Source organism: Colobus angolensis, unplaced genomic scaffold (genome assembly GCF_000951035.1).
Source record: "Colobus angolensis palliatus isolate OR3802 unplaced genomic scaffold, Cang.pa_1.0 Scaffold210, whole genome shotgun sequence".
NCBI classification, from domain to species: domain Eukaryota; kingdom Metazoa; phylum Chordata; class Mammalia; order Primates; family Cercopithecidae; genus Colobus; species Colobus angolensis.
Window position 1 is genome coordinate 3,968,224 of NW_012115267.1, and position 5,930 is coordinate 3,974,153.

General features: G+C 51.2%; 1 protein-coding gene across 4 annotated transcripts in view; it reads left to right on the top strand.

Annotated features, from left to right (window-relative positions):
• NEIL2 (nei endonuclease VIII-like 2 (E. coli)) overlaps positions 1 to 5,930 on the top strand; it is a 20,047-nt gene that overhangs the window by 3,900 nt on the left and 10,217 nt on the right. The window lies entirely within an intron of this gene.

The window sequence follows — 5,930 nt, forward strand, 5'->3', positions numbered from 1 at the left end:
CCCTGCTCAATCACTTCTTCCTTTTTCTCCCAACTCTGCCCCTGTCCCCTCAAATTTATAATAGTTATTCCTGGTCTTCCAGCTTCCACTTGGCCGTTGCGTCCTCAGAGAAGTCTGCCCCGTCTGCTTTACGTGGGGAAGAGACTCCGTGTCTGTGCTTCCAGGACATCGTGTACTTCCTCCTGCTCTTCCCTTTTTACTGAGTTGTTCTGCTTGTTGAGAGGCGAGGACAGGTGCAGAGGGCAGGGGCTGCCCCTTGCCAGTATTGTGCCCCTAGCACTTAACTGAGTGCTGGCACATAGGAAGCACGGGGCGGTGCCTGCAGATGAACTCATGAGCTCTGCTGCTGCTCAGCCGTGTACTCTTAAGCACGCTCATCTCTTAGCTCTTTCTTCTATTGTAGAATGGAGATAAGCCACTGACCTCTTAAAATTGTTGTTTTAAGTAGCCTTTATGCCTGGCACATAATGGGCACACCATAAGTACTAGTTCCCTTTCTTCCATCTTGCCCTCAACCCCCACCCCTGCAACACATACACACAGAGTTTTTTTTGTTGTTGTTGTTGAGACGGACTCTCACTCTGTCACCCAGGCTGGAGTGCAGTGGCCAGATCTCAGCTCACTGCAAGCTCCGCCTCCCGGGTTTACGCCATTCTCCTGCCTCAGCCTCCCGAGTAGCTGGGACTACAGGCGCCCGCCACCTCGCCCGGCTAGTGTTTTTTTGTATTTTTTAGTAGAGACGGGGTTTCACCGTGTTAGCCAGGATGGTCTCGATCTCCTGACCTCGTGATTCGCCCGTCTCGGCCTCCCAAAGTGCTGGGATTACAGGCTTGAGCCACCGCGCCCGGCCGCACACAGAGGTTTTAAAACTGTTTTTTGTTAGAACTGGAAGAGATCTTGTAGCCCTTTACCCATAGTTGATTCCTTTGGAGACTGAGGCTCGGAGAAGGGAGTACTTAGCCCAAACTCAGGTGGCTGGTAAGGAAAAGGTGAGAGCCCAGGGCCCCATGGCCTCCAGGACTGTGGCCTCTTTGTACACACTGTCCTGCGAGGTTTGCAGGGGCAGGATTATGTCTCTTGTCTCTGGATCCCCAGCACTTACCAGGGTGTCTGCCACAGAGCTGGCTGTAAGAGAATAGTTCGCAAGTGGGTGGGTGGACAGATGGATGTGCAGTGAAGGAACCTGTAGACGGGACTGGGAGCTGCTTTCCCAGTAAACCAAGCAAAAGCCCATGTTGCAGGGAACCTGAGGTTGCAGGGAACCTTGGGGGCTGCCTGGCAGTGCTTTGAAGTGAGCGCCCTTCCCTGCTTCTCCCTGTGGGTGGATCCCTGACCCTAGGAACTTAGAATTGCATTGAGAACATAGGGCCTGTGTCGACACAGGCCACACTATTAAGCTGCACTAAATGGGGAGGGCAGAGCACATGATGGAGGCCCAGGTAATGGCCCTGATAGGAAGAGGTCCCAGTGGCCTGGAGATGATGCGTGGGAGGTAGGACTTGAGTTGAGCCTTGAAGGCTGAAGGATTTCGGTGAACTGAAGAGGGAGGAAAGGGCATTTCAGGCTTGAGAAGCAGTTACAGGCAGGCTGATGGAGGTAGAGTGAGCAGGACAAGTTGAGGCAGGAGAGAGCTTGGCTCCACCCTGTGCCATCTGTTTGTCTGGCACATCCTTTCCTTGTCAGCTCTCCATTTTCTGTATCAGGAGTTGTGTTGGATTACTCGTAACAGACTGAGAAAAATGACTACGCCACCTCAGGTTTCCCCTCCACTCCAGTAATGGAACAGTCCAGGGTGGTATAGGAGCGACATTGGAAAACCAGCTCCTTCCTCTCTCCCCTTCCAAGACTGGGTAGTTTATTAAGGAAAGAGGCTTAATGGACTCACAGTTCTGCATTGCTGGGGAGGCCGTGCAATTATGGCAGAAGGCGAAGGGGAAACAAAGGCACATTCTACATGGTGGAAGGCAAGAGAGCTTGTGCAGGGGAATTACCATTTCTAAAACCATCAGGCCAGGCGCGGTGGCTCATGCCTGTAATCCCAGCACTTCCGGAGGCAGAGGTGGGCAGATCGCCTGAGGTCAGGAGTTTGAGACCAGACTGGCCAACATGTTGAAACCCCATCTCTATTAAAGATGCACAAATGAGCTGGGCATGGTGGCAGGCACCTGTAATCCCAGCTACTTGGGAGGCTGAGGCAGGAGAATTGCTTGAACCCATGTGACAGAGGTTGCAGTGAGCTGAGATCCGGCCACTGCACTCCAGCCTGGGTGACAGAGCGAGACTCCGTCTCAGAAAAAAAAAATAAATAAAAACAAAAACAAAAACAAAAAAACCCATCAGATCTCCAGACTTACTTACTGTCACGAGAACAGCCCCCATGATTCAATTACTTCCCACTGGGTACCTCCCACCGGGTCCGTCCCATAACACATGGGAATCACGGGAGTTATAATGAGATTTGGGGACACAGCCCAATATTATTCCACCCTCAGCCCCTTCCAAAGCACATGTCCTCACATTTCAAAACCAATCATGCCTTCCCAACAGTCCCCAAAAGTCTTAACTCATTTCAGCATTCATTTAAAAGGCCACAGTCCAAAGTCTCATCTGAGAAAAGGCAAGTTCCTTTCACCTATGGGCCTGTAAAATCAAAAGCAAGTTAGTTACTTGCTAGATATAGTGGGGGTACAGGCATTGGGTAAATACACTTGTTTCAAATGGGAGAAATTGGCCAAAACGAAGGCGCTACAGGCCCCATGCAAGTCTGAAATCCAGCAAGGCAGTCAAATCTTAAAGCTCCAAAATGATCTTTGACTCCATGTGTCTCATCCAGGGCACACTGATGTAAGAGGTAGACTCCCACGACCTTGGGCAGCTCTGCCTCTGTGGCTTTGTAGGATACAGTCCCTCCTCCTGGCTGCTTTCACAGGCTGGCATTGAGGGTCTGGGGGTTTTCCAGAGCAGGCTGCAAGCTGTCAGTGGATCTACCATTCTGAGGTCTGGAGGCCAGTGGCCCTCTTCTCATAGCTTTACTAGGCAGTGCCCCCAGTGGGAACTCTGCACTGGGGCTCTAACCCTGCATTTCCCTTCTGCACTGCCCTAGCAGAGGTTCTCACTGAGGGTTCCACCCCTGCAGCACACCTCTGCCTGGACATCCAGGCGTTTCCATACCCCTCAGAAATCTAGGTGGAGGTTCCCAAACCTCCATTCTTAACTTCTGTGCTCCCGCAGGCTCAACACCACATGTACACCACCAAGGCTGGGGGCTTGTACCCTCTGAAGCAGCAGCCTGAGTTGTACATTGGCCCCTTTTACATTGGCACCATTCTGGGGTCTGGAGCACAGTGGCCCTCTTCTCACAGCTCTACTAGGCAGTGCCCCAGTGGGAACTCTGCCCTGGGGCTCTAACCCTGCATTTTCCTTCTGCACTGCCCTAGCAGAGGTTCTCAATGAGGGCTCTGCCTCTGCAGCACAGCTCTGCCTGGATATCCCGTTGTTTCCATACATCCTCAGAAATCTAGGTGGAGGTTTCCAAACCTCCATTCTTAACTTCTGAGCACCCGCAGGCTCAACACCACATGTAAACCACCAAGGCTTGGGGCTTGTACCCTCTGAAGCAGCAGCCTGGGTTGTGCGTTGGCCTTTTGTAGCCATGACTGGAGGGGCTGGGACACCGGGTACCAAGCCCCTAGGCTGCATACAGCAATGAGGCCTGGACCTGGCCCAGGAAACCATTTTTTCCTTCTAGGCATCTGGACCTGTGATGGGAGGGGCTGCCGTGAAGGTCTCTGACATGCTCTGGAGACATTTTCTTTGTTGGCTTGGTGATTAGCATTTGACTTCTAGTTACTTACGCAAATTTCTGCAGCCAGCTTGAATTTCTCCCCAGAAAATGGGTTTTTCTTTTCTACTGCATCATCAGGCTGTAAATTTTTCAAACTTTTGTGCTCTGCTTCCTCTTGAATGCTTTGCCACTTAGAAATTTCTTTCACCAGCTGGGCATGGTGGCTCATGCCTATAATCCCAGCACTTTGGGAGGCTGAGGCGGGCAGATCACAAGGTCAGGAGTTTGAGACTAGCCTGGTCAATATGGTGAAACCCTGTCTCTACTAAAAGTACAAAAATTAACCAGGCATGGTGGCAGGCACCTGTAGTCCCAGCTACTCAGGAGGCTGAGGCAGGAGAATCACTTGAACCCGGAGGCAGAGGATGCAGTGAGCCCAGATCATGCCACTGCACTCCAGCCTGGACGACAGGGTAAGACTGTCTCAAAAAAAAAAAAAAAAAGAAATTTCTTTCACCAGATACCGTAATCATGTCTCTCAAGTTCAAAGTTCCATAGATCTCTAGGGCAGGGGCAAAATGCCACCAGTCTCTTAGCACAGCAAGAGTCACCTTTACTCTAGTTCCCTACAAGTTTCTCATCTCCATCTGAAACCACCTCAGCCTGTGCCTTATTGTCCATATCACTGTCAGCATTTTGATCAAAACCATTCAACAAGTGTCTAGGAAGTTCCAAACCTTCCCACATTTTCCTGTCTTCTTCTGAGCCCTCCAGACTGTTCCAACCTCTGCCTATTAACCAGTTCCAAAGTTGCTTCCACATTTTGGGGTGTCTTTACAGCAGTACCCCACTCTGGATACCAGTTTACAGTATTAGTGTGTTCTTATGCTGCTGATAAAGACATAACCAAGACTGGGTAATTTATAAAGGGAAGAGTTTTAATGGACTTACAGTTCCACAGGTCTGGGGAGTCCTCACAATCACGGTGGAAGGCAAAGGAGAAGCAAAGGCATGGCTTACATGGCAGCAGGCAAGAGAGAGCACGTGCAGGGGAACTGCCCTTTATAAAACCATCAGATCTGGTGAGACTTACTATCATGGGAACAGCATGGGAAAAAGCCCACCCCCGTGATTCAGTGACCTCCCGTCGGGTCCCCCCAGCAGCACACGGGAATTATAGGAGCTAAAATTCAAGCTGAGATTTGGGTGGGGGGGGACACAGCCAAACCACATCATACACTTTATAGTCAGTGATGTCCAGTCATCAGCTGATGGACGTTCGGATTGTCTCAGCTCTTTGACTTCTACGGATAATGCTGCCGTGGGCATTCATGTGCAAGTATTGGTGTAGACGTACGTTTCCATTTCTCTTGAGACTATTCCTAGGAGCGAAATTGCTGGACTATATAGTATGTTTAACTTTTTTAGCGTCTTCCGTAGTGTTTTCCAAAGCAGCTGCGCCATTTTATCGTCCCTCCAGCAGTGTATGGGGCCCAATCCTTCCATTGTTAACCTCTTGCCATAGCACCTGGGGCCTATCTCCAGCTCACCTGGGTTCAGGGTGGGTAGGTTCCCTGGGTTGCCTCTTCCTTGGGGTCCCCCCCTGCGGTCTCTGCTCTGCCTCCGTCAGTTACCCTTCCTGTGCCTGTTCCTCATCTTCTGGAGGGAATTTGCATCTCCTGTCTGCTCCTCCTCTTGATCCTGAGGGTGTAGAGCTCGTTGGTTCCTGTGGCGGGTTTGTTGGGAGCAGTGCCAACAGCGCACGCCCTAGCTACTGTGTCTGACCAGGGCTCCCCCTCCCAGTGTGGGGTTTCCACCTCTGCATTCAGGTGTGTCCCCTCAGCCGGGGACTCCCTGTCTCCTCTGCCTTCCACTCTTCTTGTGAAGCCCAGCCCAGGTAACTGCCAGCTTCCCCTCATGATGTAGACTCTTCTTCTGTGTGCTACCTCTGCTTCTACCCACACTTTCTTTTTGTACAGATGGGGGTGTCACTTTGTTACCCAGGCTGGTCTCGAACTCCTGGGCTCAAGCAATCCTCTTACCTTGGCCTCCAGAGTGCAGGGATTACAGGCCTGAGCCACTGTGCCTGGCCTACCCACACTTTTCTCCACGCTCGTGTAGTATCTGTTTTCATACTTGTCCCCCT